This window comes from Apus apus, chromosome 9 (assembly GCF_020740795.1).
Source record: "Apus apus isolate bApuApu2 chromosome 9, bApuApu2.pri.cur, whole genome shotgun sequence".
Taxonomy (NCBI): Eukaryota; Metazoa; Chordata; class Aves; order Apodiformes; family Apodidae; genus Apus; species Apus apus.
The window spans coordinates 6,573,318-6,595,775 of NC_067290.1; the positions used below are offsets into that span (position 1 = coordinate 6,573,318).

Genomic DNA, 22,458 nt, shown 5'->3' on the forward strand with positions numbered 1-22,458 from the left:
TAGTGCAGAGTCGACTGAAAATAACTTTCCATTACTTTTTCTGATAGCTTGTCTCCACACAGTAAGTCAAACTCCCCCTTGTGCCTGCTTAGGAGGCTTCTCAATAAGGAAAATAAAAGCTTGGCTGCACTAGAAGGCACCCAGGGCTCTGGATGTGACCTAAGAGAGCCCTCTGCACCAGGATCTTCCAGAGCTGGTGGCACAAAAGTCGGTGCACAGATGCTGGCATCTGCCCTGAAAGGCAGAGACAGCCTGCAGCTGAGTCAGGGACATTGCTCACCACCAGCCATTCTGCCTCATCTTCATCCTTCATCCTCCAAAGCACAACCCATCATAATTCTTCAGAGAGATGGCAGGGGGAAAAAAAAATAATAATAAAGTATATCTTACACCCTCCTTAGACCACCTCCCTGCTCCCAACAGCTATGACCCCCTGGAGGTCCATCAACAATATCATCTAAAAGTCAGGCTCCACAGATCACCATCTGTCTCTACGGCAATTCCTTCTGAGAATCATTCTTCATTGTTAACAGGTCTCCCAGAGGACACTGCCAACCCTGCCTTAAACATCACAGGATGGCAAAAGTCTGAGGCTGCACCTAATTAAGCATCTAATTCATTGATCTTTGTGATGGTTCTTCAGGATCAGGTCTAGCTCCATCAGAGATCATCCAGCCCCCTTTCAACCACAGCCCAAGATCTCCAGGCTCTACAAACACCAGGAAAACATCCACTGTCACACACTGCTCACACTTCAGACTGGATATCTGAGAGAAGTAGAGGGTGGGATGACATTAAACAACACAGGCTCTGCAGATGAGTTCATTTCCCATGCCATACCAGAACCTTACACTGGAATATCCCAGCATATTCCTGGTTTACTTAACTTCCTCAATAAATGATTCTACCAGGAGTCAGATCACTATGAAGGTACTAGACTTCCTAAAATTCCTTTAGACATGCAAATCCCCAGCTGTGTCTGTCACCTGGCTCCTTCAGCTGGGATCACAGGATGCCCAAGGGAGACACAGAGCAACTGCACCTCCCTTTCTGCCCACAGCAACGATAACCCCTGTGCTGGAGAGGACATCTCCTATATGACAGTCAGCTAGAAATGAGTTGATCAAGCAGGGAAAAAAAACTCAGGACTGAATTGCAGTCAAGCTGCAGGTGCTAGGAGAATTATAAGAGTTGGGCAAACCACAGGAATAGCACATGTTCCTAAAATAAAAAGCACAGGCTTTTATCATTTCATTGCACATCTGTGCATCAGTGTCTCAGCCCCCCTCCCAGGCACTTGGAAAGCACACCAGAGCCACACAAAGCCTTTGGCTGAAGACCCAAACACTGACCAAAGGCAGATGGGAGATCACAACCCACTCTGCTCTCTCTCATTGACTAGAGCAGCTGTTGAGGATGGGAACATGTTGACCAGTGAGAGGTGACTCAGTGGGTTCTTCCTGGCACCATGGCTGTTACAGAGCTGGGCAGCCTGTCCCTCTGGACACCTTCAGTTATTCTGCTTGGTGAATCCCTCCCACCTAATCAGGACACAGAGCATAGCACATCTCATGCCTTTTGCAAGGTAGCCCTGGGGAGATAAGAAGCCAACAGGCAGGGTTTCCATATCTGCCGACTCTGACTCTCCCCACATTTGGGTTTTTTTCCAAGTATTTTCCCCCCAGTATTTTCTGACAATTTCCAATTTTGCAAGAACTTCAGTGTAAGAATATAGATTCTTTTTTCCAGTGTAAGGCCTTGGCAATAAAGCAACAATTATTACAGCCTGTATTTCCCCATCTCTGCTGAAGCAGAATTCTCCTGTGGAAGGAAAAGCCCTGCAAGTTTACCAGTTTTTACTTTTCTGTGCATTCTGTTAACACACATTACTTTCCTGCTCATTAATCCTACAAAGGAACATTTACAGTGTATTTAAAATGGTTTTCCTCCTTTACTAGCTCCCTGTGGTGCCGTCCAGTTTCTGATCTGAAGAGCAATCAATAAATAAGCTCTGCCATCCGCCGGGGTTCCTGGCTGCTCAATTAGAAGAGCAAACCTCAACACACTGTTTCATTATATGACAACAGCTTTCAGCTTTGGCGCAGCTCTCGGTGCCTGATGCTGGCTTGAGATGTTTGTGTTTGAGTAACGAAGCAGTGTCGGCCTGGGAAGTTGGCAGGGCTGCTCTCTGCCAAACTATGGACAAATTCACTCACTGAGGACTGGAGTTTCCATCACAGAGCACTTGCACCAACTGGTTGCATGGGGGTTGATGGCTGTGTCATCATTTTTAATTGCTCGAAAGAGTGAATGGGCGGATTTCTGGCTTGTCAAGGACATTGTATGCAAAAGAGACATTATCAACCTCTCCAAAGTCTAGCTGGTGAGCAGGTCCTTAAAACAGCTGAACAGTGAGCAAAACACCATCAGCAAGTGGGCAACCTGCCACAGGGAGGGACAGCATGGACTGTGGCTCAAAGAGAAGGTGCTGCCTGCTGGAAAGCTCACCTCAAGCTGCTAAATAAATAATGTTAAAAAGCCTGGCAAGAGGGAGCATAAACAGAAGGTGCTGCTCCATCTCATATAGTTTTCAGAAAGGGGGATACATTTTCTTGGGGCACCACAAATGTACTTTGTGGACCCTCAAACTGGCAACACCAGCAATTGCTTGTGCCCATGGGGTGCCACCACCTCTCCCCAGTGTCTGGCCAGCAGGAGACAAGGGGCATCCACAGATGCTACCAGTGAAAAGAGCTGCTCTGCTGGCCCAGATCAAGCCTGAGGAGTCTGCGGAGTCAGTAAGGACCATGTAGATGAGCTCTGCCTGCCTCTCCCACAGCCATGGGGATTTGTGTTGTCTGGCAGATCTGTGCTGATGAGTTGCATTGGGGGAATTTTGTTTTGTTGGGATTTTTGTTTATTTGGTTTGGGTTAGTTCGGTTTTGTTTGTTTGTTGGCTTTGTTTGTTGTTGTTGTTGTTTTTTAAGGATCATCATCAGAACTGGAAGCATTGTATGCCCAGATGTTGGGAGCAGAAGGTACAACTGCACACAGGTTTAGCAGCTCCAGTGTGGACCATGAACAGACACACCTGTGTTGACATCACTGTCATAAAACCCCCCTGTGTTTGGATGTTTCAGCAGCACAGAGCTCAGACCAGCACCAAGAAGGATGTGCAACACAGAGCCAAGCCTCTCCCAAACAACACACTACCTTTTGCTAATAGCTTTAAATCCTTCTTAACCACAGAAGTGCAAGAAGCAGATTTGGAAGTAAAATATGATGATGGTTACTCAGCAGGGGACAGCATTATCCCAGGTGAACCTCCTCCTAGAATGCAGCAGGGATCATTAGAGAACCTGCTTGTCCTCATTTAAGCTTCCCCAACTCTACTAGGAGCCCATTTGACCTGCTGTTACCTGGTGGATAAGCACAGATACGAGATTCATTACCCTAAGCTAAGGCATTGCGGGTCACTGTGCCACCTGAGAAGTAAAAGAGACAAGAGATTCCCAATTTTCCTGCTTCCTGAGAGCAGCAGCCGTTTTACACATTCATAAAGCAGGTCTCTCCTGAGCTATTTGGCCTATACCATAATTAGCCAGCACTAACTAGCTGCCAGCTTAACACCAGCAAAAATGTTATATTCCTTCTTCAGTCCTATTTTTAAGCACTAACTTTAGGAGGAAAGACATAAGACACTTAAATCTGTAGGAAGCCTTGAAAAGAGAACACATTTCTTCCACCTGCATTTTGCAGATAACACCCTGAATTTCCAGCTTTACTGACCTATTCCTATTAATTTTTCTAATGTACTACCCACTCAATGAATGGGATAGAAGACACTAGGCAGGGCTGCAGATACCTCTCGCAAGCACCTAGAGCATCCTCCAGTGAGGGTCTCTTTGCATCCCTCTCTTAAGTAGTTGAGTGCTTCATCCACAGTGCTCAGCCCTCAGGTGACACACATCACACTTCATCTGACTCCATTAGCAATTTGGTTACTTCTAATAGATATTTCATTTTTCTCCCCAAGTCATAGAGTATTCAGATAGGCAGCTGCAGCCAAGAAACCATCCCAGAAAGTTCAGTGGTGATGGGCACAGGGAAGGGAATTAAACTAAAGGGAGTCCTGGTAAAGCAGATGCACACAAGAGAACTAGGCAGCCCTATCAAAACTGCTCCTGTCCATCAAAGGCCTGTCCAGAGGAGAAGGGAGATGGCTCTAACCCGTTTTCAGGAAAGCCACATGCACTGTAAGGAGGAGTGGCTGCCCTCCTCAGGTAACATTTTAAATAAGGAGACTTTTTAGACTTTTTCCTTACACTCTCTGTGATCTATGGCTGTACTTCACTGTATTTTCATTTGAGACAAGGCTGATGCTCCAGGGCAAACACTGCTGCCAGGAAGTGACACTTCCCCCAGGCTATCAAATTGCCCTTTCACACCTCCCTTGGAAGTAGCTGGTGCTGCCCACACCCTGAGACAGGCTTCCAGAGTCCATGAGTCACTGGTTTGACTAAGCCTGGCAATTCCTACCAAGTTGGACCACGACAGACACGAGCTCTGGCGCCACAAGGTGCATAGTAAAGCCTGGGCATAGGGTTGGGCTACATCACACCAGAGGTCTGCAGGGTGCAGTGTCAGCTTGAGTCTTTCTATTCCAATTAGTGGTAGGGCACGCCAGCGGGCATTTCACAAGAGAAGTCTCCCAAATTAGTTTGGTATGGGCAATGGTCCCAGGACCATCCTGTCCCAGGGCCTTGCTCTCCAGGACGTTCCTTCTCCTTCACAAAGCCCATGCTGCAACTTTCCTTCCTGCAGTGTACGGCAGCAAGAAAAGCTAGAGAGTAACTGAGCATCCCCTGCAATGAGGGGCTGCATCTGCCCAGCGAGCCTTGGGCTGGGCCCAGAGCTGCTAAAGCCTGCACTTCCAAAACTCCTCTCCGTGCTGCCCCAGCACCCGCAGCCCTGGTGCCAGGGCCAGGGGCTGCCCACTGGCAGCAGGGCTGCCCTCGACACTGAGCAGTTGGTTAAGTGCCATAATGACTGTGAAAGGCCTGAAGCACTTGAGGGTTTCCTCTGCTGCTCAAGCAGCCTCATCTCCCCAACTCCTATTAAGCCTTATGGACCTGAATCTTTGCTGAACTGAGCCCTAAATAAGTAAATCAATCATTCCCCAGAGCGCGATCCGTCCCTGCCCGCTGAGCTGCCGTTCCTACCTCCTCCCCTGGCCTCCCTCTGACAGGCTGATACTGACACTGGGCAGGGAAGGGTGCGGGGGGAGCGGCTGGACATGGCACCCCGGGCCCGCAGGCCCTGCAGGCTGCACCCCGAGCTGAGGCGCCTCACGCCGCTCTGAGGACCGGGACAAATCGCTGCCGCCGCTCAGACGGTTTGCACCCAGCTGCTCCTGGTTGATTCAAGTGGTGATGTGTTAGTGACAGGGAAACATTAGTCATCCCTGCTCCACAAATGCCAGCCGCATCCTCGTCCCCCAGATCCCCTGCCTGCAGTGCAGCTGTGAGAGAGAAGATTACTCTGCGTTGCCAGGACCACCTGCCTGTGCTGGACTGAGAAGGGCGAGAGAAAGAAGAAGGTGCTGGGACACAGCACTCTGCTCCCTCCACTGAAGAGGTAGAGATCAAGCCACCTGGTAGGACTGGTTCATCCCTGAGCCATGGGTTGCAGACAACCACTGCAAAGAACTAAGCCGTATGTATCAAAATGCCAGTGTTCGTCCCCCTTTCCCACACATGAAACTAAAATACCACTGTAGAGACCTCAGCATCCAAATAATCAGGCTGGACCAAGAGCTGCCTGCTGTTAGAAACAGGGACTTGTCTATGCTAGGGAAGCTGATAGGCATTGAAAGCAAAGGCATGACATTGCCTCATGTAAAGTCCATCCCACTCTATGTGCAGCCTGAACTTATGCTCTCAAGTGGACCAGACTTGCTGGGAGAGGGACCCCAGATGATGGGTTGGCAGCCCTACAGCCATGCCATGGCTGTACATAACCTGCCCTATAAAATTAGTATCTAAGGGAAACACTGGTGACCAGCTTACAAATTCTCCAGGTCCCTGATAAGACCCTACATGTGCCTTGCTTGTTTGCCCTACTCCATTACCCTAAAAGCCCTGGATCAGCTTTTCTTATTGTGGCTGCAATCACATCTATGTACTAATTAGAAAGTCATAGATTTTCCCTCCCCGTGAGCTATAGGAATTCATTCTGGGTCTATGAGTGTCTCCAAGGCAGAGAGGAAAACACAGCACTCTGTAGGAGAAGGAGGGATACCTGGCTGACTGGCCAAGCTCCCAGGATTTCAGTGGACACAGCAAGGAACCATCCAGGGAGATGTGTTTTGTGGCTTTTCTCTAATGAGGTCAGGCATCATGGTACTTTAGCTGGATTAAGGGTCTGTAACCACATGCCTTGTCTTCCGTTTTTTGCTCTCTGCTATGCCAGGCCTGAGGCTGAATCAATCGTTGCTGCTCTGGAGCTTCACCTTTTGGGCAATTAGCTCAACATTTCCGGAACAGGACAGGTGGCCTTATCAGTGGGAGGGCTTTACACACTTGTTAACCAGACCTTGGCTCTGAAGGGCTGGGTGACCAGAGGCCACCACTTTGGGCTCCCTGGGGATTCAGCCCTGAGAGCTCAGGGGAGGAGCATGAGGCTCCTACGGCCACCAGGGAGCCAGGCTGTATGTCTGCAGAAGCCTTGGGGAGGGTTTCAACGCCAGAGGCTAGGAGAGCACCCTACAGCATTGCAATCTCCCCCCAACATGAAGGGAGGCTGCCATGGCAAGACTGGGGCTATTCTCACTCTGCAAAGGGAGACATTTCCCCTTCTCCCTGCCCCATAAAGGTTTCTGCAAGGTGAATTTAAGTCACGAGCACAAGAGAACCATAAATCCTGAGGATTCAAGAGGGACAGAAGAACAGGACACCTGAGCTCTGATCAGAGATGGGAGATGGGTGAGAGGCATCTGAGGAGGGATTTAACAGAGACAATCTGCAAGCACCTAAGAGCAATTTAAACTCCCCACCCCACACGGCTCAGTCCAAGAGGGCATGACCATTTCTAAAAACCCCTGAGAGAAGAAAACTGTGGACGGGCACAAAGAAAACTGCTGATGAAAAAGGCATGACATACACAAGGGGTGAAGGCAAGTGTAGCCCCAAAGGCAGCTCTCATCTCCTCACCCCCCACCTCCTCACCCTCCAAAACTGGTGTCGAAGGATTGTGAAATAGGGTGTTCTGTATAAAGGTTTTGAAGTCAAAACCAAAACAGCTTTCATGGAGGAATGCTGCTTTAAAAGAAAGAGATGACTCAAAGGATGACACATCCTTAGTGCCTGCTGAGCAACTCCAAGGGGAACCCCAGCCGAGGAGCTTGCTGCATACTGAAGTGCTCTGAGCTGCTCTCACACCGCCGCCTGTGCACAAGCATGCTCCATATCACAGGATAACCTTACGGGGAATAGCTTTGAAAATCCAGAATTAGACTTTGCTATTAGACATTACAAGAGAAGAGATGCTGGCTTTTAATGTTTCTTCCACGCTGAGACTGGTTTTTGCAGGTAGGAAGGAATGTCCTGTTTGTTCGCATTACTCACCAGGAGAAAAGATGTCGAGAGGATCCACTGACAGCTCATTTCTGCCTTTCCTGGGCATTCATTGGCCTTTGCTGAGCTCCACTGACAAAGCTACTGGCAATATGTAGGCAGCCATTGACCAGCAGTACTGCATGTTGGTTTTCTAAACCTTGGTCAGGTTTGTTTTCAGAGGAAGACATTAAAAATCTGACTCTTGCAAGATGCAAGTTGTGACAGTAGAGAATAACCAACGCTACATCTCTACCTGGAAACTTCCCTTCTGTACACCTCTGTCCCACACACTATAACCTCTGCAGCTGCCACCCTACTGGTTATAGCAGAGAGCAGAACATCATTCCAGGAGATAAATCCATGACTGTTCCATAAGGATAGGACACAGTATCAGTTTTCAAACGGATGACCTGCTGGCAGATGACTCCACGCTCACTGGGCAATGCCCTTCTCCACAAATGCTCACAAAATAAAGGCTGAAACAAAGGTTCTGATCAATACAAAATCAAAGTGCCCATACTTCCATTCACTTACATACCACATTAGAAGCAAAAGCTTTGCCTTTCTTGACAATGTCAGAAAAGGAAACTTAGACAGCAGAAAAGGAAAAAGACTTACTCCTATGCCCAATTATCAAACTGCCAAATAATAAAACCTTGTCATATATCATTCATGCACTACATGCAGCTGTCTCACTTCTGTAGCCTCTTCCTTCCTTCCCTGAATCTCAAACCCGTTTGCAAACATAAATGAATAAAACCTCTCACCTCCCATGAAGCAGGTAATTTGTTTTTATTAATACATAAATGATAGAGGAAATTAATTAAGGAATAGAAAGGGCAAGAGGCCCAAGATCACACAGCAAGAGCACTTTAATCACTAAGTTCTGACCACTTAAGAGTAGTGCTTGCATGTTAACACTTTCCTGCACTCCTGCAAGCATTTGCAATGGACCACGTTTCCTCAGACTCTGCCAGTCCTGGCCAGCTTTGTAACTTTCAGGGACATGAAGTTTTTCTTCACATTCACACCATCACACCTCTGTCCTCTGGTTGAATTATTATTTATGCCGAAGATAAATTGCAAAGGAAACGATCGTAAATGAATAACGAAAAGGCAACAAGAGACAGAAGACCTGCTCCACTCAACTAGTATCCTGCCTGCTTTATACTAAACAGCATTGCACTGAATCTGCACAGCAGGGGAGGAAGGGTGCATTTTAGGGCCATTGCACAATATGAACTTCCCCAACGTAATCCCAGTTACAGAACCTCTGGTGCCAAGTAACTTTGTGCTGATCCACAGTGGAAATTCACAGTGTTCAGCAACCCTTGAAATTTCTAATTTGTATGTTCCCACAGAGGAGTGGTGCAGTGGGTGCATTTTTTGCTGCTGTACTGCACACTGGACATGGGATCAGGTACTCCTTGGGGCCTGACCACACTCCCTGGAATCTGTGGCTCTATCTGAGTTATGAAGCCATGCCTATCTGTCTGCTTCCCCATTTGCGTCTGGCGCTTTTAACGACAAGAAAATACAGCCTTTTTAAATGCTAACCTAGTAAGAGGTATTAGGAAAAGCGAAAGCTATTACATGTGCAAATTTCAGAGCAATTAGTCACAGAGGCAGAAGCACAGACAGGAGATTAGTTCCCAAGTCTACACTCCCGCCTGCTTCCCCACTGGAGCTGGCAGTTTTGCAGAGATCCAGGAGGTGAAGCTCAGCTCCACCAGCAGGAGTCAGAGCCGTTCCCCAGCAGCCCCCATGCCATCAGCAAGAGCAATGCCCTTCAGTTAACATCTCCTACAGCTTTACAAGGCTCTGGGCATGGGCTGTCAGGGAGAGACTGGCCTAGGGGCAGGACTCAGAACAGGTTAGATATAAAGAAACAAGAGTTCTCTTTCTCCATTTAACTGCAGCCAACATGATCCCACTGAAGAAAATATCCCTGTGGATAAAATACTAAGTGCATGTAGAAAATAGCTAAATTCTGTTCATGTGAAGATTTCTTTTCCTGACAGTGCTATTCTAGACACATCACTGCATATTTGCAGTGGAAGATGGAAATACTCCTGGCATTAAAGATAGTGACATTCTTAATTTATCTCACATGAGGGAAGGTGCATGTGGGAGGAGTGTTAGCAGCTCTTAGAAATACATCCTATGAAGCTTAATAAAGAATGGTACACATTTCCCCTCAGATTCTTTTTTTAATAAAGCTCAAAATTGGAAGAGTCTTTGCAAGAGTTTAGAAAAAAAAAAAAAATAAGGGAAATAAATCTCATACTGTTCTCCATCTTATAGGATTTTTTAGTACTGTACATATAATAAAGATATTAAATTAATATATATAACCCAATTTTTTCTGCTGTTACAACACTCTTGAGCATGTTCTCAAGTCTACTCACCAATCCAAATATCTTTAGATATTGGATTGTTTCCAGTTTTGAACAAATCTGTGGCTAGAGTTTTGTTGTGGAAGCCTGTGCCTGAACAGACTGGGGACTGTGCCTCCATTCCTTGGAGAGGATGGGACACGTGCAGAAGTGCTTTCCCAGGCCCCAGGAGCTGCTCAAGTTCATCACAGGAAATTGCAGAGTAAAGGTGCCACAGATGGGCAGCCAGACCTGCCCCTGAGTACAAATAGTCTATTTTCCTCTTACTGACAGTACATTAGCAAGCCTATTTTTATTGTTCATAGGTGTTCACAGAAAACCTAAAGATAGTCTGTTGTTGTCAACAGAAAATGCAACTCAATTCCTTAAATATATCAGGAACATGGGCTGTGAAGAGTTTGGTTTTCCTCAATAATGCACTTTTTCATTGTTGCCCTGGATTAAAATTAAATTGCTAACATAAGGACAAGCAGATGAATCCATGGTTATGATAGCATAGAAAAACATCTACAATGCTTGTACACTGTATGCTCTTTCAGTATTTAAAGATTCATATCTCTAGATTAATATAAACTGAATCACATTGTGAGGATCTCACACCATTAAATGAAGCAATGCTGCTCGTATTGCTTTACCTCTGGGTGTTGTTGCCAGCATCAACAACATCTTGGAAGTTTCAAGACTGCTTTCTGGGGTTGCCTGCACAGGGAGCCAGCATAGTCCTTGTTCAAAAAGAGAACAGGGCTGTGTTCTTTTGCCTGCAAACTCAATTCTAGCATTGGCAAAACACTGATAAAAATGCTAAAATTGTGTACTAACGCTCATCAAAACAAGCCCATAGCAAAGCCTGGCTCACAGCATCTTTGCAGTGGGGCCAATATACTGCCAATTTTTGGTCACAGAAAAAAAAAACAACAAACCTCAAGTTCTGAAACATTTAGTAATAAGATAATGACTTAAGGCGTCAAAGGAACTGTATAATTTCCAATCCCATATATGAACATAAAAGTAATTGAGAAACAAACTGCTGTTTCAGAACAGGATGCATGCACACACTGTTCCAAGAGGCTTTACAAAGACAACCTTTGCTATGGAAATATCTCTTCCCAGGCTGGCAGCACAGAGAAATTGCAGCCAAACTCCACCAAATTGAATTGAATCTCATTGCCCCACACATTCCCAAGAGCTGGTGCTGATAGCTCCTGGAAAAATTCCTTTACAGACCCTGTTTCTACCAGAGTCAGCATCCTCCTTTCTTTTCCTTTTTAGCTGGTGAACAGTAATTGAATTTGCAAAATACATATTTTCACACTTGTTTCTAAGTGGTTTCATCACTAAGCTCTATATAAATACATGACAACAGTGATTAAAAGAGGAAGGTTACCAGCAACAATCACTTTGAACCAATTAATTGGGAAGCACTTTTGATGGAAATGACACGCACACTGACAATTACATTTTTTTCTTAGCAACCATTTTTCCCGGGATTACTCCCAGGGTTCTGTACAGAGGCACTTTCTCCATGATGCACTGGCCAGTATGGACACTTAGCCATCCCCAAGAGAGAACTACCATGAGAGCAGGATTAAAGCATGCGAAGCTGCATGAAATCAGGCTCTCAAGTTTCTGTACTCAGTACAAACCCTGTATTGCACATGCTGCAAGTGGCCCTGCAAGCCCTTAGGCTCTCTCAGGAGATCAGAAAGGAAACCAGAGCTTTGTTCTAGGAAGGCATATAAAGGGCTTCAGAAGTCATGTTACCAAAGAGCTCTACAGGCATGGGCCAGAGTGCAGCATTTTCTTATGTAGTCTCACCTTGTTGGAAACATGCTGTTGGCTTCTAAGGAAAAAGGATAAGGATTTGGTTTATTTCTTTAAACTCAATTCTTTCCTTCTTTACTTTCTGGCCAGCTGTTGAGGCTCACGTTTCTATATATTGCTGCTCAGAAAATATTAATCTAAATTAATAAGGACAAAAAATATCACGGTTGTTGTTGGAGTCTCAGGGGAGCACAAAATGAAAAAATAATTCTGGACAATTTCTGCTCTTCCTGTAATGAAAAAAGTAAATGGAAGTATCAAAGTGACACCTCTATCAATTTACAATTAAGGAATCAACTTTTTCTATCTCGAGTCAGAACACTGCAAGAAAATTCTGACAAGCCCAGTTTAGAAAACTGCCATCAGAAAACCAGCTAATTAATTCCTCAATGAAGCCTTTTAATGTATAAGAAACAGTATATTATACAAAGTAATATACCTCCTGAGTCATCTGCATGGTTCTTGTCTCACTTTTCCTTGCTTTCACTAATTGAACTTCTGTCCCTCATTATTTGTACAACAGGGTCTCAGGGGATCCTCTTGTTCTCTTCGTACAAATGTAACTTAAGTGCTCCCATAAAATGACTCGGTCTTTGTATTAACTTGTATTAATGAGTGTGTTTTAACTGCATAGCTGGATCATTCAAATATACTAGAGAGGATGCACAGAGTATACAAAAAGCTTGCCTGCTGTTTACATAGTCTTCCCACACACTTTGCCTAAACTGTATTGCTCCAAGTCCTGCGACATGCTAAACAAAAACAAATTTGAGCACCAACAAGGGCAAGCCTCTAGAACAGAAACACGTAGTATGGAAATACAAGTGTTATTTACCATAAATCATGTGGTTGATATCTTTAAAAGAAGCTCTTTTCCTATAGGATCTTGATGTTACTGAAAGGAGTCACCCTTTGGAATGTGATACTCCCTGCAGGAGAGCCAACATTAATGCTCCACAATTATGCTTCCTGCACCCTCACCATATGCCACATGCAAAACACATGTAGTTTAGAAATCAGGGCTCTATCCTGCAAGCAGCTATGCCAAAGCTCAGGCACACTCATGCAAGTCCTGACAAGTAAAGGGAACTTTAAAATTAATTACATGAGTTGGAATTTATGGGCTCAGGTATTTAGATAATGATTACAATTAAGAATGTGTTTATCTCCTTTTTTATTCTTTATCTGTGTGTTTGACATTTATATCAGTCCTACAAATAATACATTTAAAAAAGGAAAAGGTAACTCAGGTCAGCCAGAAAAAGCTCTCTCTGAGATCAAACTGGAACAAGAGCTGCACAGGATGGGAACTGCCAGGCACGTCTGCCAGAAACCAGGGGAATGTGTTTAGGCTGCAGCATGGGAACCATTAGACCTCTGAGCATTGACCCCTCTTGCCCCTTTGAGTCCAATACACCTGGAGCACTCCTCTGTGCTCCATGCTGGGGACAGCTCTGGGACATTTTGTGGGCAGAAATGACCTCCTGACCACATGTCCCACCAGCTGGGTGCTGTGGAGAGGCACAGCATCCCTACTCCTGTGGGGCATGGGCTAAACAGGCACCCAGTTCCTTCCCAGCCCATAGTAAAACCCAGCAGGGCTGGAAGCTAAAACTCTCTGAAGGCGAAGTCTGGGGGACATAAGATCCCAAAGAAAAGCATGCATTTCCAAAAATATCCTTAGAGGGCTGCTCGCTCCCAAGTGCCACCAGAAGCTGCGTGACGTGTGTCATCCTCATCCCACCTCCCTCCAAACACACTCTCATCCAGTGCATTACTTGCAAATGAAGTCAAAGAGATGCAGTCTCAGTGACAGACTAAAGGGTTCTGCTGTGCAAAGTACACTCTGTTTACAGCTTCGACTGCTGAATTTTAAAGGAATAATCAGAGACACAGGCTATTCTGAAGCAACTCAGCAGAAAATACTTTTGCAACAACTTTCTGCCACTCCATGGCAGAGCTGCAAGGAATCCATCACACTTAGGGCTGCAGTGAGAAGGTTGTGCCAGTGCACCTGGGTTGCAGAAGCACTATGTGCCATATCCAAGCTGGCTCTGGTGCAGATGTTCACAGCACCACAAGCTCCACCTGAATGTTCTTTCCAGGACACTTTTCTATGGGGTGTTCTTTGGATTGCTCTCATCTTGACATTGCAAATGAGCATTTTTGTTCAAAGATCATCTGTTCTTTACACATCTAGGGACCTGACTTACACGTGGCACATCCAGTCTAGCTGTATTATACCTTACATTAGCACATTACATTTACATTAGTATAAGGTATTTATATTATATATATATACATGAGCACTGTTTTTTCTAATGTCTGTCAGATCACTACATTATAACAGAGAGGCTATTACAGACAGGTTTAGTTAGCTGTGCATCATTTCACACCTTCATTACAATTTTTACCAGGAAAATGGATTGCTTTTGAGCCTCTCTCCATTCTCATTAAACTTCCACTCTTGCGAGGTGTCAGAATTGTAAAATGCCTAATACAGCCAGTTAATTATAACACCGCTCGCTGCTTTACCCTTTTCAATTACCCATGTTTCCACTGGCTGAAGCAGCCAAGCTCCCACCTGGAGTTAGTCAGACCAAAACTAACAAGGGAGACCAAGAGGTGGCCAGCAAACAGAGGCCAACATGCTCCACTGGCCAGTACAGGACCCTGGGAGACCATCGGGAACCTTTCAAAAAGTGGAATGGGAAGTCTGTGCTCGTGTAAGGATGAAAGAGAGAGGTGCAGCATAGTTTTCATCTTCCTTTGATAATACTGGCAACTCAAAGTCTGACACTGTCGACTTTATTAAGGAAGCTGTCCTTGGAGATGCCCAGGGTAATAGCAGTATTTCTCAGAACAAGAATTGGTAGAAACTAGCCTGAAATCACATAAACAACTTTGATTTCTGCTTCAAGACAGATCTGTCCTGCCAGATAGTGAGGACTTACCTCTCTTCTTGAGCATGGTCACATTCTCTCACTTATGGCAAAACCTGCAGAAGCATGGGCTGAAGGCAGCTCCCAGGGGTCAGACACTGAAAGTCTCCTTGTAGTCCAATGGGGTCTCTTCCACTCCCTTCTGCAGATGGGAAGAGTGAGAGTTTAGACAGTGTCTCTGACACTTACACAGAGCAAACTGCTCCCATGCCCCTTAATTTTCTGGTGATTTTGGGGGTGCCATGAAGCTTTCTGAAGTTTCTTAACAGCACAGATACTGTAGTGATCGGGGAGCCTGACATTTCTTCAGTCATTGCTTCACGGCTGGATGAAACATTTCTGACCAGCCCATCTGACTCCCCTGGCAAAGCCACCCTACCAGCTCCACCCGTGCTGACACCAGCTGCTCAAAGAAATCTTGTTTAAAATTTCTCAAAGCAGCAAACCCACAGGGCCACAAAGCAAGATTTTCTGAGGATAAATTACACTCCAGTGTAGCAGGCAGAGCAGATGCCCACACAAAGGACACTACTCTCTTTAGCTCATTTCTCTTATTATAAAAACAAAGCAGCTAAGGATTGCCCAAGTCACACCTTGCTGTGCAAATGTATATTTCATCCTTAAGAGGGAATAACTTTCAATATATTTATGAAGTAAGCATCTTTGCTGTAAAGGAACACCATGTTCTGGTAGAGACACCCCAAACACAACTGAGAAAGCTATCTCCCTGGGATCAGAAGATCAAAGTTGTGTTTTATTAGTTGTATAAAAAGTATCTTTAGCTCTTTGTTGAAAGGGAAAATTTGCATTTAAATAGAAAGATTAATAACTGTAATGTTCAGAGCCCACAATGAATAATTTTTTGTAACAGAAAATAATTCATATTGTTTTATATAAATTGTGAACCTTAAGTCAAGCTACAAAAAATTATAATCCTAATATTTTATGGAATAATTTTAATATAATACAGCTTTGTTACATTATTATTCTCCATTGTAAATAATGCATGTCTGGAGCTTTGGAAAAGACTGGATTTAAAATACTTATCTCTGAAAAGTCAGTAGGATGTGTGCTTTTTTGTGTGTTTACACTATGCATGACTTTTACTTATTAAAATTTAAGGAAAAAAAAAATCTATCAGAAGGATAGAAACAAACCACCCCGCATGCTGCAGGGACAGAACAGGAGGTGATGATTATGGAGAGTTTATTGAACTTTTTTGGAAAGAAAGCTTTTTCTCTAGAACAGAGATTTGGATTCCCTCAAGTACTTTGAAATATTATTGAACTGCTGAGTTGTTTTGAGCAGTTTAAAAACCTGAACTTTAAACCTAAAAAAAATTTTACATTCTTTTACTATTGAGGGGTAGCTTTTAATTTTATTTTTAAACTGTTTCTCACTTACATTTTTTAAACACTGACTCCAGGCCACAGGAAAAGAGCCTTCCTTTTCCATTTCACTCTAACCAAGCCCTTAAAAAAAAAAAAAAAAAAAAAAAAAAAAGTTAAAAAATATTGATTTTCACAGAAAACTTCCAAAAAATCCCTTAGGATCAACCTGAAGCATTTCCTTTTTTGCCTGTGAATGATTTGTTTCAGTGCATGAGTTATTCACCAGCACAGAGGAGGTGAGCTGGGAGCAGCGGGTTCTACCTCCAGGTTAACCCCTCTGGATGGTCTCCTGTAGCCATCTCAGCAAGGCTGTGGTATCTCAGGGCTTCGAGGGCTGCACTGTCATCCTGCTCCATCCCTCTGGGCTGCTAGTCTCTGCCCTTACCCACCCCGCTTGTCCCCAGCTGCCCTCAGGGTGCAGGGAGGAAGGTGTCAGGTGGAAGCCTGAGCTGGGAAAGAGGCCAGTGCAGCCCAGGGGCTGTGACAACTGCTTTAAGCAGCTCTGCTATTGCGTTTTGAGTCTTCCTGCTATTGCTGAAAGAAGGTGATTCCTTGGCTTTCCTCTCCTGGCCTAACACCAGCAGAGCCCTACCATGGTCAGTGCAGTTATTCCACCTCTACTTGGGGGACAGCTCCTGTGTCCCGTGCTCAAGTACAAAAAACCCAGCCTCGGCCTCCTCGCCTGCTGAGGGGAACTGGTGGCTGCTGGAAACCCCAAACACTCCTGTCTGCCACGGGAAAGGAGCAGTTCCTTCGTCAGCCTTGCCGGGAGATGCAGAATCTATTTCCTGCTGCAGCACGAGCACAGAGGGGGGAACTCACAGTGTTTCACTTATCACTTCTTAATATATTCCAGTCCTTACCCAGAAAAACCTTTTAATTAGAGAAGGATCAGGAGGGAGTTGCCCAGTGTTCCCCCAGTGCCGTGTGGATAATAGAAGAAAGCAAAACCCCTTACTCTGCTCGGAGCCACCGGCAACACTAATTACCTTCCCAAAATTCAGCTCAGGTTCCTCTCGCTGCTCATTTCAACTCCGTCACTCTTGCTGCCTTCCATTCCATCGCGAGCGCGAGCAACAGGCAGAGACACAATCAAGGAAGTTTGGAAGAGCTGTTGCTGGCATGCAGCAGAGAGCCCAGCGCTGCCTGAAACGAGGGCTTAACAGCAGACAATCAGGAAAAGATGCACAGATGCTTGAAAACACGGCGTGTGTCCATTAGGGAGCTCAGCTCTCTCTTTAGGCTCTAATCCATCTGGACTCCAGAGGCTGCAGGCTCTGCTGTCGCTGCAATACGTGCTACTTTCCAGCAGCAGCCCTGGGCTTTTAGGTTGGATGCTGGTGCAAGGATTGAGATGTTCATCATTGCCTTCCTGCTCTCATCCAAAGTGCCTTCAGTGCCTGGAGCACACAGCCTGGGTACCACCAGCAGGGATGTGTTGGCAAGGCTGGCAGCTCCTGGTGAATCCCATCACTACAATTACAGAGCCAACCAAAGGTGTGCAGGGAGCCACGCAACTTGTGAAATGCTGCACAGATACAAAGGCATCAAAAAACTAATTAAAAAGTCCATTTAACAGTCAAAGTGAAAAGGCAAAACCCTTGAGAACAATTGTAAGAGAGTATATGAGAGCTATCAAGGATGAGCCCAAACATTTGCAGCAGCCCACCTGGACCGATTTGGGTGGCCACAAACCTGAGCTGCAGGTGCTGGCTGGGCTCCTCCTGGCCAGTCTGCTCCATGTGGTTTGGGTGCTCAGCCACTCAGGGGGATGCAAAAGGATGGCAGGAGCTCAGGGCCTCCCCAGTGAGTTATTTAAGCAGGTTTGTAGATGTGCCTCAGGAGATTAGTGCAATTAATGGCAGCAGATCACAGCGGCACGAAGGGCCACCAGGCAGGAGCACAGCGTACGGCAGCTGGCCTGATGTGCAGACACAGCTGGGATTGCAGCTTTCATCGCCTGCCTCAGGACTTAACAGCACCAGCTAGTACAAGCTAAAGCATATATCCCTTTTTTTCTTAAAAAAAAAAAAAAAAGATGGGCTCAGGGACCATGAGGGTGATGCCAGGGGATGGGGAGCTGAGCTAAGCTGAAAGACAAGTCATCCGTGCATAGGCAAGGCTTGGGTGGCCTCCACGCCAGGTTCAAAGCTTGCTCTTACCTCTGCTCCTGAGAGGTGAGGCAGCTTTCAGAGTTTCACAGGAGTTTGTTTGCTAGCAGCAGGGTGATGAGCTGTGGCAGGGAGCTGCCCAGAGTGGAGGCCATGAGGTGAGGGTGGAGGCCAGGTGACTCCTGCTCCGGGAACAATGCCAGCATGGCAAGGATGATGGTTTAAACAGTTCTTACAGCAAGATGCCAACACACTGCCATTTGCACGTGGTTCTCCTGTGGCAGAGATGGGCTTACAGATGCTGCTGAAAGCTTTCCACCTTCTACAGCTGCACAGTCAATCCCTGTGGCAGCAGTACCAAGTTTTCTGTAATGTTGGCTGAGAGTCTGGCTATCCCCAGCATTTGAATTATTTACCCTGATTTAATACCAGTTTTTAAAAGCTAAACTACATAGATGGAAGTGGTCAGGGAAATGTATTTCGAGCCATAAATGGACTCGACAGGTTGGAATCAGTGATCTGAATTTTGTTTGGGGCAAAATATTTTCACTCCCTTTTCCTTTCTGACGGGAATGCAAATTCAAGCTCTCCTCCAAAACATCACTGCAGAAACACAGTGAGAGCAGAAGCCTCCATATTTAGGACCAGCAAGACCACTCAGAAGGGAAGGGATGAGATGTTTCATGCTACAACTTTCAAAAGATGGATCTGAAAACAGGAGGATTGTTTTGCTGCTCACAGCCACCTGACACCTCTGAAAGTAGAGAAGACCAACCTTTCCTCCAGCAACCACTGTGCCTTCAGGCAGCTTGACAGGAATTTGTGGTCTAATCAATTCTTCCCCCATATTGAAGGGGCAAAGATTGATCAAATCTTTTCTATCTAAACCAGCAATACTAATTTTCTTGCATACCATGTCAGTTAGCTTTACAGTATTTTGTCATATATTCCTTAGCTACTCAATGCTACTTCTAAATGCAAATATTTCCTGACAAGGAGAAGGATGAAACCACGTGATTTTTTTTATCTCGGTTTTACATTCACATATCACACACCCGAAGTTAACAAGGGACTCTCTTGTGTAAAGCAGATTTCTACTATCCATGCATCCAAAATAGCAGCTATGAAAATCCTTGTCTATTATATAGTAAGATAGTTTGCTGCCTTTATTTTTCTGACCACATGTGTATTGTACAAGCAGAGAACAGAGTCTTTTATGTTATCATCCTGCTGTCTGGAAATCTCATTCTGCAATCTCTGCTTTTTCATTGCCATTTTCAGATGTTTAATGAAGCGACACATGGATATGAGATGTCCCTGTTTTTTCTTGTGCCCAGTCTCTATCGTTTTCAATCTCAGAACTATTGAAGAAATGGAAATATAGTTACCAGCTCTATTTTGCACTTCCTGAGCAAAACACCCATTGGAGGTGATGAGAAATGTGGGTAAGGTAGCCAGTGCAGGTTTAAGTCTCCTATTTATTTTTCCACACTGTCTGTGTAGAAGACCATAAAAGGAACATATTCACTAGTCATAGGCCTTGTCTGTTTTTTAGCCAAATATTACCATTAAGAAAGGTGTTTTCTAAATGAACGATCTGTGTTTGGACACCATCACAGCCACTCCTTTACCCAGTTGCCTTCCTCATTGGGACCTCATGCTAGTACCAGCAAAAGTCCAAGTCATAAATATGCCACACTCCTCTGCACGTAGTTGGGGATTTGCCCAAGAAAGCTGTGCAGAAAGCTGATATCTCACCACCTCCAGCTCAGAGGTGCATCACTGACCTTTTCTTCCCGCATAGCCATCTCGAATGGCAGGAACAATCAGGCTTCAACACTGAAGGTCAGTCACATCAACCTTGTCCATTTTCTACTGGCATACAAGTTCACATACATCCTTCCGCTCGCCAGGATCACGCTCAGCCCACTGGTCTGCAGAGCATACATTAGAGAGAATATTAATGACTTGAACTCGTGCTGAACTTCCTCTTTTAGCTGCTGTTTTAGTGATTTGTTGACTCTCCAAGGCTCATTCCGGACTTTTTTTTCTTAGCCTTGACAGAGTAGATAGAGTAGACATGGATTTTATGTGCCAACTCTTCTGTATTTTTGGCACTCCACTCACCACATAGCAGGTCAGTGAAATACAAGTTCAAGCAACAGAGGATGCCTTCCCCGTATATCTGTGGTGTCTCAAAGTAGCCTAAACTAATCTCTGTCTCTTCCCCATTAGCAGTGACACTAAGCTGGAAGCAACGGCTGAGGATGCTTTAACAGCCACACAGAATCTTAATAAGATCGACTTACATTGATATTGTGCATTTCAGGCTGGCTGGCTCAGTTTCCTTAGCCACAGCCTCACAAAAGGAGCTGAATACACTGGCTTATTTTTGTGGGCTTTTTAATTATTTTAGCATTGTCTCTGATTTTTCTATCAGCCATCTGCAAAGTGTGGCAGGATGTGTGTAATCTTCTATGGCACATGTTATACTTTCTCCATTATTATCAGATGGGAGAGAAAACCAAAGTTAAGGGAGATTAAGGTCAGTGTACTCTCAACATCCAATCGCTGTATAATCCACTGCGTTATCGCTGGGGAAGATTATCAGCCTTGATAGGACCCATTCTTCAAGCCATTCAGCTCTGTTGAGGCCCACTTCTCTTGCAGAATGGTATTTCTGTTCAATCTCAACAGAGAGAAATCATACATAATTTTTTCACTACCACCTGCTAACGTGCAGTGAGTGACTGTCTTCGTGCTGGATGCAGGAACAGCATTTCCCTGCACAGCAGAGCTGTCCTCTGCACTGTCCTGGGGCACAGCACACCACCAGGGTGGAGACAGCCCTCCCAAAGCCTTCACCCCAGAAACGGGCAGCTGAGACAGTCACTAAAACACCACAGAAGTGTAGGCAGGGAGAGCATGCTGCACTGACCAAGGGGCACCCTCCTGGCCAGGAAAGTGGTGCTGGGCAGGATCAGGCCTCCTGAGGCAGAAGTCATACACTGTTTCTTGCAAAGAGAGCGAATCATCACATTATATCCTACTGCATCATTTCCCTCTAGTAGGAACACAGCTCAGCAGACACACTTCCAAAGCTTGGTAAGGCCACACACCGCTGCTGAACATCACCACATTTAACCAGGTAATAGTCTCTCAGTGTCTTTTTGCAACGAGTGGAGAGCAAGGACAGGATTGAGCAGACTCTGAGCTCTGCTACTCTTTGCCTGGGTTAAATGTACCCCAAAAGAGAGTAGGAGGACAGCAATACTTACAGTTGCAGCCCCACTGTGAAACATCCAAACAATCCATTAGAATGGCCATGCTCCAAGAGTAACCAGAACACCCCGGATTTCAAGATAGTTTCCCTCTCTTTGCAATTAATGTATGAAGGTAGAAGTGTTTTCAAATTATTTTCATTCACAGTTCCTTATCCACTCCCAACAAGCTAATGACTGCTGCTCTTCCAGAAGCCGTCTCTTAGCAACAAAAAGGCTCATCAACTTGGAGGATTCCCTAGATCACCTTATGCTGGGAGTTCATCTCAGATGTGAAAGGAAGGCAAGATGGAAGAGCAGATGCTGACCTCGGGCAGGCAGTATTCAGCTCCAGGAAACTCACTGTCAATTATCACATTGTGCACAAGTGAATGGAGGATCTTCCGCTCGGTGTCGGGAGGGGACAGAGAAACAGGCACCGTCTCTTTCCCACAGGAAGATCCACCGTGCGCACAGGGAGCTAACGCCTCATTGCAAACCTCGGCTGCAGAATCTGCTCCTCAAACTCCTGCAGGCCTGCAACAAGCCAGGGCTGCAGTTCAGGCAGTAGAAAAATGCTAGAGAATGATGTGCAATTTGGTTAGGCACACTGCACCAGCACCTCATTTTGTTCATAGGGCTTTTCGATCACTTGCAAGTTACTATGCTGCGCCTTCTCCCTTTGGTAGTCCAAATTCCACAGCTGCTTTCCATTGATTTCTTGGTTTCAATTACTTGAAATCGAAGTCCTCATCTTCTGTCCCTACTCAGTCACTGCCTGAAAGGGCATCTAGTCTGGATACACGTGGGGCAGGAATGGGAACCCCGAAACCAATGGATCTGGGACTAAACAAATGAGCAACCATAGATGATACTGCAGAGGCACCTGAACAACACAGCTTCAGCCAGCTATGAGCTAAT

The 22,458-nt window shown here is 45.4% G+C and overlaps 1 long non-coding RNA gene across 1 annotated transcript in view; it reads right to left on the reverse strand.

Moving 5' to 3' along the window:
- LOC127388335 (uncharacterized) overlaps positions 1 to 17,683 on the reverse strand; it is a 40,065-nt gene extending 22,382 nt beyond the window's left edge. The window contains exons 1-3 of the long non-coding RNA XR_007890359.1: positions 17,156 to 17,683; positions 16,180 to 16,247; positions 14,788 to 14,917 (exon numbers count right to left, since the gene is read on the reverse strand). This is a non-coding gene — a long non-coding RNA (uncharacterized LOC127388335). The remainder of the gene's footprint in view (positions 1 to 14,787; positions 14,918 to 16,179; positions 16,248 to 17,155) is intronic.
- Between the last annotated feature and the right edge of the window lie 4,775 nt (positions 17,684 to 22,458).